We start from the raw sequence: 19,815 nt of genomic DNA, 5'->3' as shown, positions 1-19,815 counted from the left end.
AACCTGGGTTGTTAGTCATTTAACATGGAACATAGAACATTACAGCGCAGTACGGGCCCCTCGGCCTTCAGTGTTGCGCCAACCTGTGAAACCACTCTAAAGCCCATCTACACTATTCCCTTATCATCCATATGTTTATTCAATGACCATTTAAATGCCCTTAATGTTGGAGAGTCCACTACTTCCAGATAGAGGAGGAAGAGGAACACCCCAAGATAATCCTGAAATGGGCAGCACGGTGGCGCAGTGGTTAGCAGTGCTGCCTCACGATGCCAAGGTCCCAGGTTCGATCCCGGCTCTGGGTCACTTGTGGAGTTTGAACATTCTCCCCGTGGTTGAGTGGGTTTCGCCCCCACAAATCCAAAGATGTGCATGGTAGGTGGATTGGCCACGCTAAATTGCCCCTCAATTAACTGGGTACTCTAAATTTAAAAAAAACAGAAAGATAATCCTGAAATAATTTGAGAACATAGACATGTGCTCAATACCACGAACCAGAAAGCAGATGAGTCAGCACAATCCTACATGGCAACCCTAAAAATATTGGCATTCAGAACTCTCGCTGAAGGTTTAATCAGGGTTTGTCTGTGGAATATATTGTGATTTAGTTCACGAGCAGCTGCTGTGAGAGAGACTAAATATTACAAGCAGCCATCAATATCAGCACATTAAACTAACAATCTGACAAACAAGGTAGTAATTTTAGGTGGAAAAGTGAGGTATTTGCAGTACAGGGAGCACCCTGCACCAACTGCAGTGGCCAGCACCTACCAAACAGAACAGCCTGTCTTGCACATGGCACAACATGCAAGCGTATTCAATGTCCCAGCCTCCAATTCTTTCTGGGGAAGTGAGTTCCACAGGGTAATGATCCTCGGAGTTAAAATTAATTCTCTTTATCTCAGCCCCTGTATCCCCTCGCTCCAGAATACTCCACACGAGAGGAACATCTATCTCCCAATTCACAATTCATCCAGATGTTATTCCATTAACCGTCAGGTATAGAATAATACAGCACTGGCGGGACGGTGGCATAGTGGTTAGCACTACTGCCACACGGCACTGAGGACCCGAGTTTGATCCCGGCCTCAAGTCACTGTCCGTGTGGAGTTTGCACATTCTCCCCACATTTTCTTCGTGGGTCTCACCCCCATAAACCCAAAGATGTACAAGGTCGGTGGATCGGCCACACTAAATTGCCCCTTAATTGGGAAATCAAAATAATTAGGTACTTTAAATTTTTTAAAATGGAATTAAAAATAGGAATGTCGGAACATGGAAGTTAAATTTTTGGAAAGAGTTTTCCTCATAAATCAAGTATTGCATGAATCTTTGCTTCCCCTTCTTCAGTTCCAGGTAGTGTATTCCAAATCTTAACCACTCACTGTGTAAAATGTATTTTTCCCTGTGTAGCTGTTATTTTTTGCCAGTCAGGAGAAACTTGTGTCCTCTGGTTCCAAACTGTCCTGCCAAATCTGTCTATATCCCCATGGTTTTGAAGACTTCTATCAAAATCCCATCTCACAACCTTCTTTAAGAAGATTAACTCCAGCTTCCCCACATAATAGCACAAGTGGATAGCACTGTGGCTTCACAGCGCCAAGGTCCCAGGTTTGATTCCCCGCTGGGTCACTGTCTGTGCGGAGTCTGCACGTTCTCCCCGTGTATGCGTGGGTTTCCTCCGGGTGCTCCAGTTTCCTCCCACAGTCCAAAGATGTGCAGATTAGGTGGATTGGCCATGATAAATTGCCCTTTAAGTGACCAAAAAGGGTAGGATGGGTTATTGGGTTACAGGGATATGGGTGGAAGTGAGGGCTTAAGTGGGTCAGTGCAGACTCAATGGGCCGAATGGCCTCCTTCTGCACTGGATGTTCTATGTTCTATCACTGAAGTTCATTGTGCCTGGAACAATTCTCGTTATGCATAGACGTTTACTTTGCAGGCAAGAATTGAAAGTGGGCCTTGCTGGTCTCTATGGGTTAGTCATATATCGGGTGTTGCCTTTACCCTGTCAGCCATCAGAGGACCTTCAGCTTTATGCCCTTAATGAAGAAAGAAAGCAGATATCCTGTTAATGGCTGGAATGCAAGAAGGTTCCTTAACTTGATACTGGTGGAGACACAAAGCACTGACCTCACCATATATTCTGGGAATTAGAAGCAACCTTATCAGGAAACTCGTACGTGGGCAGGAGGGAATGAAGATATCCCAACAGAATCATGAACAACAGTCACATCCTCAAATCACTACTTGAATGTGACGCCTGCTGAATATATTTTATTTTGATAATTAATTAAAAACAACATTTTGTGAGGTGAACTTCTTTTCCAGTCTATTTAAATCATTTGACGTTTTTTTTATTTTCATCTTGAAAGCGGTGAAGCTCACAGTTTGTTTTGTTAATAGATTTTTTGACAAGATTTTTTAGCTTTTCCTTAATTGAAGAGCTGAGGCTCACAGAGTGGTGCATCACCCTGGGTGAAAAAGAGCAGGGAGAAGATAAAGCAAATCCAGAAGTAATCATTCAGTGGTGCCAGGATTGAGTTTCCAGAAGCTGTAGATGGTAGGCCCGAGCCTGAGGTCATGTTGCAAACACACAAAAGCTCTTGACCTGCCCTTTCCAGCGTCGCTTTTGTTTGAGAGAGATTCAATTTTTTATTTGTTGGGGCTGAAATGTCCCCTGGAGAGAAAATAAACCCTCCTCCTCATTAGACTGGTATCAGATTCTCTTTGTTTCTCGAAGCAGGCATGTTTTGAATTTGACCGCATTTATGGGCGAAATAGATAGCCTGCATCAGAGATAAGAGGCACAAAAGCCACTGAGCTCTCTTTATACAAAGTGTACCCTGTGTACAAGCAACTCTTTCGCTGCCAAATCCAATAATGGGACAGTGCATTTCTCATTTGATGAAGCCCATCTGCAGTTGATGCTTGGCAAAAGAAATTGCAGGTGGATTCCATCATCCGCAGGAACTTATTGTCAGAATCGGGATTTAATTTTACCTGAACCCGCTAAAATGTAATTGAGGATTTTTAATTAATTCAATTTTCAGACTCTGGGCCCATGCTCCGGCAGAAGGATGGACACAGCGACCAACTTGACGCTTTGTTTCTAGGTCCAGAAGGGGTTGAGGCGTTGGGTCTGGATCTAAAATTACTGGAAACTTAATAAAATACGGCAACCAGAAGATAATGTGCCAAACTCTCTGTGTAGCAGAGATTCTTTATAATCCTTGAATTTGATGTAGCCCTGCTGTGTGAGAGCTTATTATCGTTCTCACATTTTCGGGAATGGTTCTGTTCAGAGAACATCTGCTGTTCTGTTACTATTCACGTTTTCCTTTTTGTTGCCGCCTTTACAGCAACTCTCAAATAAATTTCATTTCAAATGAAAATGTATTTCAAATAAAGACCTAATTTTGTAAATGGGCTGCTCGGTGTGGTATTGAAGCACCATCACCAAAAGAACTTGAAAGTTTTTCCTGGGAAGTAGGCATGAAATGTGCTCCTGGCCTTATTCGGCCCCGGAGTGCAATTTCAAGTTAGCTAGCCAGTTAACAGCCAGCCAGATTGAAACACTTGGTGGGAAAGTCTCAGCGCTGCCACGGAAGGTGGCAAGAGAATTGGCGATGGGACAAGGGGGGTTGCAGCAGCCTGGTGTTTCTAATGTGCCCCCTCAGTGGGACAGCAAGGAGTTGCTGACCCATGAATAATAAATATCGACAGAAAACCTATGCCACAAGTGTCTTGGCTGAGCAATCACACACAAACCTCAGTCCCCAGACACAGTTGTTAATTTTATTTGAGCCCTGACCTTTCATCCTAACCCTGGATTGAGGTTGCAGCTTAAACGTAAAGGCTGCCTGGCCAATCAGCCCACCCACCAACTGCAAAGGCAGATGGGTAATGTAAAACTACGGTCAATTGGTGTTTGATTAATTTAAATTGGCTTCTTGAATGTCAGCAGGCGCGCTTCCCACTCTCACGCATGCCTGCCAACGGAAATATCGCTCAAGTGTGCGGTGTGATCAGGACTTCACCCAAAGTCTTCTCTTGTGATTTCATGTGCTGCCATGTCAGGCATGTACCCGAACTTTGTTCTGGCCATGGTCAGTGGCTTGCTCTGTATTATTTTAAATTTAGTGTCATTCAGTCAAGTTGATATTGAGTGCACCAAAAAACTGGTATTAATTCACATTCCTGCAGCGTAGCCAGCAAAAGTCTTTAACTTCAGTCCGATTGAGAGATTTACTTCCGACTACTGTATTTGGTTGTTCTACGTAAGGCTGCGTTTCATGCTGCTCAGTGTGTGCATCGCAATGAGCCTTTACTTTTAAGAACCTAATTTCTTTCCTCTTTATGATCCTGTGCAGATTCTCCCAATCCATTGAAACGCTGGCAGAAATTGCATTTCCAAACACAAATAAGAGGCGTGTTGCTCTGTTTACTTGCTATAAATATAGCAGTCAATATGGTCGCCTTTCTTAATCTTAATTATGTGTATACTTTCAGAGTCGGCAGGTATCTCTCGATACCGCCACAAGGTTCAACCCGAATACCAATTAAAGAGCCAATACACCAGTTAGTTAGTTCAAAGTCAATACTATTTATTTACACACAGTAAGATCTACTCATGCACAATAATCAGTAGGACTTTAAACTTCTGAGTTGGGGGGAAGGGAAAGTGAAAGCGACAGGGAGCATGGAGTTAAATGGCAAGATACGCAGGAGGATAACATGTAGGCAGGTGGATTTAAGCTTGAGGCAGACTAGGAATTCAACAAAAAGGAAGGATAACTTTGGACATCTTAGGACTTCCAATATCTGTAATGATAAGAAAGTTAGCATTAAGGTACTTTACCTGAATGCTCGTAGCATTTGTAACAAAGTAGACGAACTAATGGCACAGATCATCGTGAATGATTATGATGTGGTAGGCATCACAGAGACATGGCTGCAGGGGGTTCAGGACTGGCAGTTAAACATCCAAGGATATACAACCTATCGAAAAGACAGGGAGGTGGGCCGAGGGGGTGGGGTTGCCTTGTTAGTTAAGAACAAAATTAAATCTATGGCACTAAACGACATAGGGTCGGATGATGTGGAGTCTGTGTGGGTAGAATTGAGGAACCACAAAGGCAAAAAAAACCATAATGGGAGTTATGTACAGACCTCCTAACAGTGGTCAGGACCAGGGGCGCAACATGTACCGGGAAATAGAAAAGGCATGTCAGAAAGGCAAGGTCACGGTGATCATGGGGGACTTCAATATGCAGGTGGATTGGGTAAATAACGTAGCCAGTGGATCCAAAGAAAAGGAATTCATGGAATGCTTACAAGATGGCTTTTTGGAACAGTTTGTCATGGAGCCCACAAGGGAGCAGGCTATTCTGGACCTAGTGCTATGTAATGAACCAGACTTTATAAAAGATCTTAAAGTAAGGGAACACTTAGGAAGCAGCGATCATAATATGGTTGAGTTCAGTCTGCAGTTTGAAAGAGAGAAGGCAAAATCGGATGTAATGGTGTTACAGTTAAATAAAGGTAATTACAAGGGCATGAGAGAGGAACTGGCGAAAATCGACTGGAAGCAGACCCTAGTGGGGAAGACAGCAGAGCAAAAATGGCAGGAGTTTGTATGCATAATTGAGGACACTGTACAGAGGTTCATCCCCAAGAAAAGAAAGATTATCCGGGGAGGGATTAGACAGCCATGGCTGACAAAGGAGGTCAGGAAATGTATCAAAGAAAAAGAGAGATCCTATAAAGTGGCCAAAAGCACTGGGAAATCAGAAGATTGGGAAGGCTACAAAAACAAACAGAGGTTAACAAAGAGACAAATAAGGAAGGAGAGGATCAAATATGAAGGCAGGCTAGCCAGTAATATAAGAAATGATAGTAAAAGTTTCTTTCAATACATAAGAAACAAACGACAGGCCAAAGTAGACATTGGGCCAATTCAAACTGATTCCGGAAGGCTAGTGATGGAAGACGAGGAAATGGCTGGAGAACTTAATAAGTACTTTGCGTCTGCCTTCACAGTGGAAGACATGAGTAATATCCCAAAAATTATAGAGGGTCAGGGGGCTGAGTTGAGTATGGTTGCCATTACAAAAGAGATGGTGCTAAAAAAGCTAAAAGGTCTTAAAATTGACAAATCTCCCGGCCCCGATGGGCTACACCCTAGAGTTCTGAGAGAGGTGGCTGAAGAAATAGCGGAAGCGTTGGTTGAGATCTTTCAAAAATCACTGGAGTCAGGGAAAGTCCCGGACGATTGGAAGATCGCTGTTGTAACCCCCTTGTTCAAGAAAGGATCAAGACAAAAGATGGAAAATTATAGGCCAATTAGCCTAACCTCGGTTGTTGGTAAAATTCTAGAATCGATCGTTAAGGATGAGATTTCTAAATTCTTGGAAGAGCAGGGTCGGATTAGAACAAGTCAACATGGATTTAGTAAGGGGAGGTCGTGCCTGACGAACCTGTTAGAATTCTTTGAGGAGGTGACAAGTAGGTTAGACCAGGGAAACCCAGTGGATGTGGTCTATCTGGATTTCCAAAAGGCCTTTGATAAGGTGCCACACAGGAGGCTGCTGAGTAAGGTGAGGGCCCATGGTGTTCGAGGTGAGCTACTGGCATGGGTTGAGGGTTGGCTGTCTGACAGAAGGCAGAGAGTTGGGATAAAAGGTTCTTTTTCGGAATGGCAGCCGGTGACCAGCGGTGTCCCACAGGGTTCAGTGTTGGGGCCACAGCTGTTCACCATATATATTAATGATCTGGATGAAGGGACTGGGGGCATTCTGGCGAAGTTTGCCGATGATACGAAGTTAGGTGGTCAGGCAGGTAGTGCTGAGGAAGTGGGGAGGCTGCAGAAGGATCTAGACAGTTTGGGAGAGTGGTGCAGGAAATGGCTGATGCAATTCAACGTGAGAAAATGTGAGGTCTTGCACTTTGGAAAAAAGAATCCAAGCATAGACTACTTTCTAAACGGTGAGAAAATTCATAATGCCAAAGTACAAAGGGATCTGGGAGTGCTAGTCGAGGATTCCCTAAAGGTAAACATGCAGGTTGAATCTGTGATTAAGAAAGCGAATGCAATGTTGTCATTTATCTCAAGAAGGTTGGAATATAAAAGCAGCGATGTGCTACTGAGCCTTTATAAGGCTCTGGTTAGGCCCCATTTGGAGTACTGTGTCCAGTTTTGGGCCCCACATCTCAGGAAGGACATACTGGCACTGGAGAGTGTCCAGCGGAGATTCACACGGATGATCCCTGGAATGGCGGGTCTAACATATGATGAACGGCTGAGGATCCTGGGATTGTATTCATTGGAGTTTAGAAGGTTAAGGGGAGATCTAATAGAAACTTACAAGATAATACATGGCTTAGAAAGGGTGGACGCAAAGAAACTGTTTCCGTTAGGCGAGGAGACGAGGACCCGTGGTCACAGCCTTAGAATTAAAGGGGGTAAATTCAGAACAGAAATGCGGAGACATTTCTTCAGCCAGAGAGTGGTGGGCCTGTGGAATTCATTGCCGCGGAGTGCAGTGGAGGCCGGGACGCTAAATGGCTTCAAGACAGAGATAGATAAATTCTTGATGTCGCGAGGAATTAAGGGCTACGGGGAGAATGCTGGTAGGTGGAGTTGAAATGCCCATCAGCCATGATTGAATGGCGGAGTGGACTCGATGGGCCGAATGGCCTTACTTCCACTCCTATGTCTTATGGTCTTATGGTCTAATAATACTACAAACTAAACTATCTCTATCGCTAACGCCTATACTTAACTTTGGGTGCCCACTTAGTCAGAGGAACAATGGCCGTTATTCAGATCTGAGGCTCTTGGGTTCGAAGAGGTAACAGGACTACAGCTCAGGTCATCTGTCTGGTAGCGAGCGTTGACCTTGAACATACTTGCTTCTGGTGGTGCTGGCGGAAGGGTCTCTCCACTTGAGAGCCGAATCCAAGAGGCTGAATCTTTGTCGGGGGTTCCTTCTTATACTTGGAGGGGCTTTGTGCGCTTTTAGGCGGGCCTTAAACTTGGTCCCAATTAATTGAGCAGCTTCTTGATCATTGTCATCGATCTAAACCAATAAAGGGGCGGGTGCCCTGATGGCTGGGCATGTCCTGGGTGGCCGTTGGCCTTGCTTTATTTGTGTCTTTCAGTTGGCGTACTGGCGCTGGGATGTCTGCGACAGTATCGGCTACCTGTTCCCTGGAGATGGGCCATCAATATGTAAATCGACCCAGAGTTTCGATTCCGTCTGCAAACTACCTTCCAAATATACATTCAGGCTCTGTGCCTGCTTGTTGCTTAGTATTGTCCACATTTCCCTAGAGTCACTGTGAGCGTCCATTTTGTATACCGAAAGTAGCCATCGCAGATGGCTACACTCCCTCCTTGTGATCCTCAACGCGAAGCGTGAAGGTTCATACTACTGAATCTTCTTTGTTATCTGCCGAAGTCAAGCACCCACAATCAAGGACAGGTTCTACTCTACTCTGTCCTATGGATTGGAACTTTTATCTAAATTGTTTTATATACATCACATTATTATAAAATTCTAAGGGGCGCTATGACATTTAGGCATGCATTACAATTAAAATACGGGAACCTCTAACTATCCTTCTCTTAACTATCCTTAGTCAATTAAAAGAATTTACAACAGTACAAACTATATAATAGCAGCCTTACATGTCTCTGTATCTTGGCAGTCAAGTACAGAATTTCACATCTTTATTAGAAGAAAGAAATTAGTGCGGGAGGCTTTCCTTCGCCATCACCAAAATCTCAGTGTCTGGATGACACTATAGATTGTTGATGTGACTAACAGTGCTTCCACGATGTAGGACAGGGAATACATGTGATAAATCAGTGGCTGTCTCTGGGTGTGGTGTATGGCAGGGATGGGAAACATTCACAGCCTGTGGGGTAGGGGTCAGGGGGGTCCACACGCAACTGTAGTGATCCCATGAAGATCCAGATGTAGATCATGATGTCTGTCTTCATGTTCTCTTTTTCCTTCTTGGTCTTCCTTTGCCTTCGGTTCTGGATTTCCTGTGGACACAAGCATAATATCTGTTATTATCTTGTTTAAGATCTCGTATGTCTGTCTGTCCTTTATTATCAATTGCCCATTAGAATTGTCACCATATGTGACTCCCTCATTTTTTTAAAACCAAATATTTTGGGACCAGACATGCGAAAAGAAAATGCTGTCACAGCGCGAGCAGTCTCGCAGCCTGTGTGATCGATGCGGTGAGTGGGCGGACTATCTCTCCACCCAGCACTGAAGTGTTCCATCCAAGTGTTTAAGGATGTAAATAGCATATGGGAGAGCAAACCTAAGGATCGCCGGAAACAAACAAATGAGTTTTGAACCAAAAGTTCCGAATGGGATGCGTATGGGCCGCGATGGGGCAAGCATGGGTGGAATCCCCGGGTAGGACAGTGACCAGTGCCGTAAGTGTCTCACTACCCAAGCGTAGCTGACCAGATGAGGGTCCTCAGGCAGGGCGGGGACCAGTGATCTGTTTACGGGGTCGAACGATAGATTGTGGGAGCTCATAAAGTCTATCCCTAAAATGTGTTTGGCTGTCTGGGGTAAATCTACTGGAACTATGGGATGTTTAGTTTTAATATTCCCTATCTGAATTGCTACAGGGTGGTGATGTGTCCCTGCTGCAAGTGCCCTGTGAAACTGCTGGGGGTAATGGTGTCTGTGGTGGGTCATGTGTCTCGTTGAAACATTGTGGAGGAATTGAGCGTGGTGCGGGACCCTCCTGTGTCCCAAAGAAATTCTGCGGGGTGACCCCGGACTGTGCCTGCTACGACCGGTCTCCCGGACTTGTCCCAAAGGGAGTCGCAGACGCAAGTTGGGGAATCTGAACACCGTCAATCGGTGCCGTTCATGTCTGCGTTCTCAGAACGGGCGCTAACACTATGAATTGGCTTGGTCCTATTCTTATTCAGGCTATTTGCCTGCTGGTTTCGCTGCTGTTTCTGGGGGGCATTGCCCTCTTGGGCGTAACGTCCTAACTGTCCACAATTGTAACACTCGTGGGACTAAGGCTGCTGTGGGCTATTTCTTCCCTCGTTTACCCAAGCGGGGTTCTGATGTGTCCTAACTGGATGCGTGTTAGCATCTGCCTGCTCTTCCTCTGCTTTACTGTAATCTGATTTTCCCTGAATGGACTGTTCCCAAGCTCGGGATAATCTCTTTTGTACCCATTTCTCATTGTGGGTCTCGCCTGAGGGGTCATAATTGGCGCAAGCTCTCTGTCCTGCTTCGGTCGCGTGAGAGACTAGAATTCAAGTCCATTTGGCCATATTGTCTGGGATCAAATGGGTGCGGGCTCTCTGAATACCGCTGTGAAATGAATCCAAAGGCACCCAGCAAACGCTGTTGAGTACTCGGTCTTTTTCTGCCTACATTTATTGAGGCCTTCTACGGGGTCTCCCTTATTGTAGCCGATCACATCTAGGATCGCTGCATGCATTTCTTGGAGGGTGCCTCCTCCTACATTTTGTGTGTCGGGAAGGGCTGCCACGACTGAGGGGTCGAGGCTCAAAACTGTGAGCTACACGTGCTCTCTTTCATCCAGGCCGTACATGGTCACCTGTTGTTTTACTCTTGCGAAATAATGGTGTGGGTCCGATGTGGGTTGGAACGGTGTTATCTTATCACACGCGTCCATTAATTGAGTGACGGTTAATGTGGTGGTGTACAGAAAACCGGGGTCCCCATCTGTTGTGGCCCTGCTCCGTGTGGTAACAGGGTTCATAGGATTGTGCTCTACCTGTGCAGTCGAGGGTTTTCTTTTCTGAGGTTTGTCCTGAGTACATGTGCCATGTACATATCTATGGGCAGTCTCATTTAACACCTGTCAGTTGGGGCCATTTTCCTGATCTAAGTGGGGTCCAAATGTATTCTGGAAATCATTTTGCACAGAAAGCAGGGATTGCAGGTCTGCAATTTGCTTTCGGCATTTGGCGTGGTCTCCCGAGCTCTGCCTTTGTCCTGTCGTGGAACTGTGGAGTGCTCGTCGGGCTGCTTTTAAATCATTACATTGTTTCTTTAATTGCTCGACCTGGTGTTCTGTCTCTTCTCGTATCAACACCGCGCGCTGCATATCTTGGTAGGCCTTATCGTATTGTGACTGAAAGCTGCTGAAGTGGGCGAGACAAGATTGGTGTGCCCGTTTGACATCAGCCATCTCCTTGTCCTTTGCCGCTAACTGATCTCTAAGTTCCCTGTTAACTTTCTCGTACTCACTAGCGTCTCCCTCACTATTCTTATCTCTCTCCTCAATCTCTCTGCGGAGCGTCCTCACAACCTCCTCTGTGCCTCGCAATTGTGCCAAGCAGGGCAAGATTGCCATCGGCTTACGAGCTTTTCCTAAACTTTTCTTATGAATCTCGGTCAGGTTCTCCCACCAAGTATGCCCTATACTTCCGAGACCTCTTTCGTCGTTTGCACAAAATGCGCTCCGAAGGGGCCATCCTTTCCCTTTGAGATATTTTCTAATTTCCTCTTCCCATACGGGACACTGCCCTACTCTACTGGTCGCTGCGACCTCGAATTCCTGGGGGTTCCTAAGGCGTTCCAATTCTTCTGTTATCTCTGGGTTTCTACTGAATTTGGAATGGGGGGAATAAAGTGGTGATGTAAACACGGGTACGGCTCACACTATTTTCCGGTCTACAAAACTCCTGACAGCTTTACGCAACAAAATCTTTCGAGGTTACCTTATATCCCTTGTTAGTACGCGTGCAAATAACACACTTCCGAATCTTGGTGGTTTGATTGATATTGGTCTTACGCTTGTGCTTTTTTCTTTTTCCAATTGGATTCTAATTCAAATTTGGGTTCTCTCGGAGTGACTAGGCCACTTCTAGGTCGAGTCCCGTCAGATGTCGCCAGTAATGTTGCTCTGTTTACTTGCTATAAATATAGCAGTCAATATGGTCGCCTTTCTTAACCCTAATTATGTGTATACTTTCAGAGTCTCCAGGTATCTCTCGATACCGCCACAAGGTTCAACCCGAATACCGATCAAAGAGCCAATAAACCAGTTAGTTAGTTCAAAAAGTCAATACTATTTATTTACACACAGTAAGATCTACTCATGCACAATAATACTACAAACTAAACTATCTCTATCGCTAACGCCTATACTTAATTTTGGGTGCCCACTTAGTCAGAGGAACAATGGCCGTTGTTCAGATCTGAGGCTGTTGGGTTTGAAGAGGTAACAGGAGAACAGCTAAGGTTGTCCATCTGGTAGCGAGTGTTGATCTTGAACGTACTTGCTGCTGATGGATGGGTCTCTCCGCTTGAGGGCCGAATCCAAGAGGCTGAATCTTTGTCAGGGGTTCCTTCTTATACTTGGAGGGGCTTCGCGCGCTTTTAGGCGCGATTTAAACTTGGTCCCAATTAATTGGGCAGCTTCTTGATCATTGTCATCGATCTAAACCAATAAAGGGGCGGGTGCCCTGATGGCTGGGCATGTCCTGGGTGGCCGTTGGCCTTGCTTTGTTTGTGTCTTTCAGTTGGCGTACAGGCGCCGGGATGTCTGCGACAGTATCAGCTACCTGAGTATTAGTCCTTTGTTCCCCGGAGATGGGCCATCAATATGTAAATCGACCCAGAGTTTCGATTCCGTCTGCAAACTGCCTTCCAAATATACATTCAGGCTCTGTGCCTGCTTGTTGCTTAGTATTGTCCACATTTCCCGAGAGTCTCTGTGAGCCTCCATTTTGTATACTGAAAGTGGCCATCCAAGATGGCTACAGGCGGGATGCACCTCCAGCTGGGCCTTGGCTTTCCTTAATAAGAACTACATTATTCAAGAGTTACATGCAGAAAGTCATCAAATTGCTTGTGCTACAAAGGTTGTTATATGAGTGACAGAATAATTTTGGAGTCCAGGTTGGATTGAAGGATGGACCATGCTGGTAACTGCCTGTTGGCCTGATCACCAAAATCATGTTGAGATTTCACTGTGAAAAGGTGCCAACACGTTACCTTGTGGTCAGAGGTAAAAGCATAAAATGACGCCTGATCTTAGTCCGTGGCAGCAGCATGACTGATGTATAAAATGAGACGAATGTTGTAGTGATGCATTAGAGGCTGCTGTTCTGAGGTTGGTGCTGAAATATGTTGTTGGAATGGTGCAGGGGGAGTTTTATGACCTGATCTGGATGTGCCTTATACTGCCACGGGTTGCCAAAGGGTATTTGTTTCATGTGCCCAGCACTAACATATTTCAATTTGATGAGCGCAGCATTCAGGAAGGAAGATTTATTCACAAAAGAGACAGACATCAAACTGTCTTCGGCTGGAGTACTGAACCGTGGGTTAAAAACCCATGGAACAGTGAGAGTGTTTTACTCTTTATTAATAATGAGGCGCAGAGAGATAAGCTCTCTGTGGGCAGTCAAAGAATTTGTTATGCTTTTGCACTGTCAAAGTAACAACAGGATTGGGTTGAAGCAGAGCAAATGTACACGGGAAAGGGATGAATCCATTTAAAGTGCGGCCAAGTTGCCTGTCTGTCATGGAACTGAGGTTTGCAGATCAAAAAGGCCCTAGTTTAATCCCTGATCTATGCTGAGATAATCGTGCAGATAGACAAGCAAGAACAATCTCACATTTGGGCCCTGCGTTCTGAGGTTAGGGAGGTGTTAAAATCAAAAAACTTAATGCAATTGTTCCCTAATCACGATCGCCTTTTGGAAAGTACAAGACCTCTATATGTTGGCCGAGGATGGGATGAAACACAGTGATGATGCTGACCCCAGTGAACAACTAGTTAGCACTTGCTGCCTCGAGTGATTCAGGAAGAGGGATCAGCTAGATGCCGGAGGGAACTGTTGCTTCTGAATCACAATCCAAAAGCGACGTCATTTTCAAGAGAAGAACACTGAAGGATAAATAACTGTCTGCAACAATTCAAGGAGAGAGGGAGCATTGCGGGAACACCCTTTGCTCAGAGGATAGCATCCCTCCTAAATAGTTCTAACACGAAAGCTATGATTTACATGAACTCAGTTAGATTTTTCTGAAACTGTTGATTTGTTTTGAAGCTGTTTAATGTTCTGCCCCGCCAGCCCTCCCTCGCTGGTGCTGGCAAGGAGCAGCCACGCTCAACACAGAGCAATGTCTTTCCAATCACTAGCACCCTTGATCCTGGGCCAGCTCAGGAACTGGTTCAGAGTTGCTGGACCGAAAAAAGATCGGCTGCTCTGCTTCTTTCAAAGGATAATCTATGAGCTCTCTAATGCGAGCTGAGCCTAATGGACTCCAGTGTGTCCTGTTCAGTGTAAGGAATCAGTTTTTAATGGGCACCACCTTTATGCTGGGTGAGCATGTCTTTGATTGATGTAGCGACTATCCGTCCTTTATTAGAGAATGAAAAGCATCAAAACTGCATTAATCTGTAAATTCCGATCCTTGTCATGTTTAGTGATGCGTTACAAAAACACTGTTGTCTTGTTAGCTGCTATTATCATTGCATATTCCAGCACATTCCAAACGTAATTACATTCCGGTCCATCAGAAATCAAGAAAAACTTGAGTTAATTATTTATTGCCTCCAGTCCCGTTAAGACCTAAGCTTCCTACTCAATAAGTGCAGTGCTCAGTGAAGAAATAAGTCATGCAGATCAGGAAAGTTCCAGGCCTGGTCCCCAGCCTGTGTCACTTTAACTGATGCCAGTGAGGATGGAGATAATAATTGTTCTTTGGACCTGGTGTTCCTGGGTGGGGAGTGAGCAAGAACCAGCCGGGGACCCACCTGTGTGTGTATATGCTGGGAAAGTTGAATTCAGCTGCCTTGTTCCCCATCTTTCTGACCCTCCCTCACCCCAGCAGAAGCCCCTTCATAGGGTTCAGGAGCAGGAATCCTGCCCACGTTCCACCTTCCCAAGTCCACTGTGACCAATAGCAGAGCATCCCCTGTTGCTCAGTTGAGATCAGGGCCTATGAATTGGATCACACGTGAATTGGAGCATGATTCCCAGGGCATTGGATGGGGCATGAACCAAATGAAGCTGGTGGCAGGACCACGAGAAATTGGGCTGCACACTTCATTTTAAGTGAGCTGCAGACACCAATCGGAGCCCAAGAGACTGTTCATCAGTCTCGGGATCCACAAAGATTGACGTACTCAGATTTCAGACAACAGAGTGGAAGAGGCAAGTAATTGAATGTATGTGCTAGAGCAAGGCTTGTTTTACAAAATGTTGATAACATATCGCCAGGGGACAGTGCCAGGGTACTGCCCGGCCATGACCCTCTCCCCCTGGGGGCTGTACTCACTTGTATATCTCAAGCAGGTTCTGCTCTCCAGGTGCATGTTGTGGGCGACCTTAATGGGTGGGGGGGGGGTGGGGGGGGGGGGGTGGGGGGTCGACAATCAGGCATAAAGGCCTAATAATTCTATTTAAATGTAATCAAATGGGGATCCTGATGTTGAACAGCACAATTTCCGTTGTGTCACGGGTTGAAGGCAGCGTGGATCGGTACGGGAAATCCTGCCGACGTAAACCGTGTTTTGGGACTTCCGCGGGATTTCTTGCTCCTGCCGTTCATCTCACCGCACCCACCCCATCCCAGGAAAACACCCGCTTCCCCTTACCTTTACCATGACAGCCTTCTGCAGTGCCCTGATTGACTGTCAAGTGCCTGAAGAAACTAAGCACAACAAGGCGTGCCTGCTCCGTACAAGTACAATCTAATCTTTGCATTGGCAAGGAGTCTGACGGGTTTTCAGTTGTGCAGCCTACATGATATGGTGCAACCTTTACTGCCTGCAATGAGTACTCGCACACCACCCATCAAATTGAATCTAAGGCCTATAAAACAGTGCAGTACAATCCAATTTCCAGACACGATAGCTGTCTCAGTTGGGAAAAAACACATTCATCCACTCAAGGACTGAGGGAGTTGCAAGCTTCCTTCCATCAGAAGAACTTGCTTTTATGCGGTATTTTTCATGATCACAGCGTATCTCAAAGCACCTCGATAGCTTGTGAAGGACTTCTGAATTGTGGCCATTGTTGGAGGAAACACGGTACACAATTGGTGCGCAGCGAGGTCCCACAAACAGCCATATGATAATAACCAGATCATTTCTTTTTTTGCGATGTCAATTGAGGATTAAATATTAGCCAGGAACCTGGAGATAACTCTCTTGCCCTTTTTCAAAATAGTGCCAGGGAATCGTTTACACCCACCCGAAGGTACAGATGGGACCTCAGTTTTATAGCTTATTTGAAAGTGCAATGCTGGCGTGACAGTAGAATGTCAGCCTTGATTTTATACTCAATTCTCTAGCGAGGGACTTGAATCCACAAACGTTCTGATTCAGAGCGAGAATGCTGCCAATCAGCCATGTCCGACACTCTTGGAGAGATACTTCTTAATGAACAGTTTGCGTATTTGTTTATCCTGAGAGCTCCTTGTGGGTGTGGCCGAGCCCACAGGCTACTGCCAAACTAGTTCCCAGCATCCTTGTCAGCCCCAGGGATGGCTGATCGACAGTTCCAAAGACAAACACGAGGCAGTCTGAGAAAATACTTCAAATTGAAATAAAGGGAATTGTGAGGTCAGGGCATTTTAAGAGCTCGGAGGTATATGGCAGATGTCCTCTCTATCACACCAGGCAACAACGCAGTTTGCCTGTGCAGCATGACTGATGTCTATACTGCAGCTGCGATTCCCAAGGAGTAGTCTCATCAGTTCACTCTGTCAGCTGGTGCCAGTCCAACAACTCCAATTCTCAGTCAGTGAATGAGCTCCTACCAGCAGTGAAACATCAGACAAAATAAGTACTGACTACCAGGCTCCCTGTAGAATTGATAGAGTTCTGTCACTTCATTGCCTTTATCTCAGGTTTAAATGGGTTTTTTTTGCTGTGTTCTCCCTTTCTCTGCCACAGGACTTAACTCATGCTGAGTTGGTTTCATAAACTGAATGCTATCTCTTTTTTAACCGCATTTCGTCATTACCAATACACAATTTCAGTGAAAAAAGGGGGGCTACTGGCAGGAAGTTCTCTTCATTTTATCAATGATGCTATTGCTGCCTCGGACCTCACAGAGGCACTTCTGCCTCAGAGCGCCAGGGAACCTGGATCGATTCCGGCCTTGGGTGACTGTCTCTGTTGAGTCTGCACATTCTCCCCGTATCTGTGTTGGTTTTTTGTGGGTGCTCCAGTTTCCTCCTACAGTCCAAAAATGTACAGATTAGGTGGACAGTGTCCAAAGGTTAGGTGGTGTTATGGGATAGGGTGGGGGAGTGGGCTGAGGTTAGGGTGGTCTTTCAAAGGGTAGGTGCAAACTCGGTGAACCACAGGCCTCCTTCTGCAGTGTAGGGATTCTATGATTTTCTTGCGTGTTCCTCCTTGGGATCTCACTTTGAGATCAAAACTCATTGCACCATCTGTTACTGTAACACATTTTTACTCAGGACATCAATACTTTGCTCAATCATTACTTTCTCTTGTTACTGAGGTTTAGGTGCCCACTTGTGCTATTTTAACAGTTCAAGATCAGGCTGCCATTTTGATTATTGGAAAAGAAGCTGAAGAAAAAAATCCCAACTGTAGGCACATGAAGGGGAAGCGGTGGCGACGTGGTATTGTCGCTGGACAAGTAATCCAGTGACCCAGGGTAATACGCTGGGGATCTGGGATCGAATCCCACCACGGCAGACCGTGGAATTTAAATTCGATAAAACATCTGGAATTAAAAGTTTAATGATGACCAGGTCCACAGCAATGCCCTTTGAAATGGCCTAGCAAGCAGCTCAGTTCAAGGACAATGAATGCCAGCCCAGCCAGTTCTGCCCAAATTCAATTGAATGAAGTAGAGTCTTGCCACTTTTCAATTGGCACCATGTGGATGCGTGTGTTGGATAACCAAGGGTCGGATCTTGGGTGCATGGGGGATGGGTGGAGGGGAGAGGGCAGAAAGGCAATTGAAGATCATGTGGTGAAACCTTCAGAAATATATTAGATCAGCATTGGTAACTCTACACACCGTACAATGCGTTTGACCACTGAACTTTCTGCTGAGCAAGGCATTTTTGACTGTTGTTAATTAACTTGTATGCTACAAACTGATCTTATGATTATATTTGCAGCTCTTGTCAAACATGGTGGCAGCGTATAAGCTTAAATGGAATAGTGATTAACTCACAGGACACCTTTTTGTTTCTTTGTCATAGGTTGATGTCCAACTGTGTCTGACCCTCCACTCTTCAGGTTGCTCCAGTGTAATGAGCTTCGTCAACCTTTTTCTCATTTCTCGGGATTAGGTAAGACACCGTCACAGTTTTATCCACAGGGAGACTAACTACTCAGGTTTTACCAGCAGTAAACATCATCACTTGTCTGGTGAATCAGGGATGTCATACAAATTTTGTGCTGTTATTTCTTCGCTTGATTTTGCATCATGATTTTTGAACTTAAAAATGAAGCTGTGCTCAATTCCCATCGAAGTGCAAGCCTTTGCTGTAAATGGGCTCACACTTCAAATTAGTGTAATTATTGTCTGAGCAACCTAGATGGATGACCAAGCTTCACAGCATTGTGCAGCACCAGCAATGTAAAGAGAAGGGAGCTTAGGTAAATCAGGTACAAGTGATTAGGAGCTGACATTTTTAAATTCCAGCTATTATTACCTCTAACTGTTCTGTATGTCACTTCATGGAAATCCAATGTGACACTTTATCTTCTTGTATTATCGCTGAATTTTGTGTTTGAAGAAAGATCAATAAAATTCAAATCCCCTTGTCTAATTCTTCTGGTAGGTTTCATACATGGTGCAGGGAAAGAGCAGACAAAATGCTGAGAACAAGAAAAGGTTATTCACTTATTGAAGCAGATCTTACCTAGCGACCAACATCCCAATATATTAAATACCCCTCTTTTTTTTCCTCTATAACACTGCTGGCCAATTATTTCAAACATTTATTACTTCTTAAGTGAAGAATTTCTTTTTAATATCTATTTTAAGATTACTCTATAATTCATTTCCTCCCTCCTACTTGCCTGATCTACTTTGAAGTGATGTTCTCGACCCCTCCATGATCTTTAATTTGTCATGCTCCTTGTTGATATCCAGTCTTGGGTATTGGATGAATAGAAATGTTTTCTAACTTAATATTGGACAGGCCAAGGCCATTGCCTTCGGTCCCTGGCACAAACTCAATTTCCTAGCCATTGACCCTGTCCCTCTTCTGGGCCGCTATCTAAGGCTGAGCCAGGCCATTCAAAACCCTGGTGTCATATTTGACCCCCTCGGAGGGATTCCAATCACGCAGCCATCATCAACACTGTTAGCTTTCAATCCCTGTAACATCGTCCATCTTTGTTCCTACCTCATTGGATCTGCTGATGAACCCTCCTGTCCATGCCATTGTGGCCTTTCAATATGATCATTCCAGTGATCACTTAGCCAGGTCCCCATCTTCCAACCCCCACAAACCACACACTCTCTTCCCTCCCCCCCCCCCCTCATAAACTTGAGCTCATTCCAAACTCTGGTGTCTGTAATCCATCTCGCACAAGTCCCATCACTCCTGAGCTCGCTGATCTTTCTCAGAGCCTTGTTTTTGAAATTCTCATCCTAATTTTCACATCCCTCCATGGCCTCCCTCCTCCCCGTTATTTCTGGACAGCCCACCAAGATATCGGCGTCGCAGTCTTCATTTTACTTACGGCGGCATTAGCTGACCACACCTTGAGCTTCACCTTTCTTTATTTCTTTTAAGACCACCCTTAAAACCTACAGCTTTGACCAGGCATTTG

General features: G+C 45.2%; 1 protein-coding gene across 1 annotated transcript in view; it reads left to right on the top strand.

Annotated features, from left to right (window-relative positions):
* Positions 1–19,815, top strand: part of sema6bb (sema domain, transmembrane domain (TM), and cytoplasmic domain, (semaphorin) 6Bb) — a 708,346-nt gene that overhangs the window by 164,489 nt on the left and 524,042 nt on the right. The window contains exon 2 of the mRNA XM_038777178.1: positions 18,231–18,320. The gene's annotated coding sequence lies outside the window, so the exon portion shown is untranslated. The remainder of the gene's footprint in view (positions 1–18,230; positions 18,321–19,815) is intronic.

This window comes from Scyliorhinus canicula, chromosome 18 (assembly GCF_902713615.1).
Source record: "Scyliorhinus canicula chromosome 18, sScyCan1.1, whole genome shotgun sequence".
Lineage (NCBI taxonomy): Eukaryota > Metazoa > Chordata > Chondrichthyes > Carcharhiniformes > Scyliorhinidae > Scyliorhinus > Scyliorhinus canicula.
The sequence above is the reverse complement of the archived record's forward strand: the minus strand, read 5'-3'. Positions and strand labels throughout refer to the sequence as shown.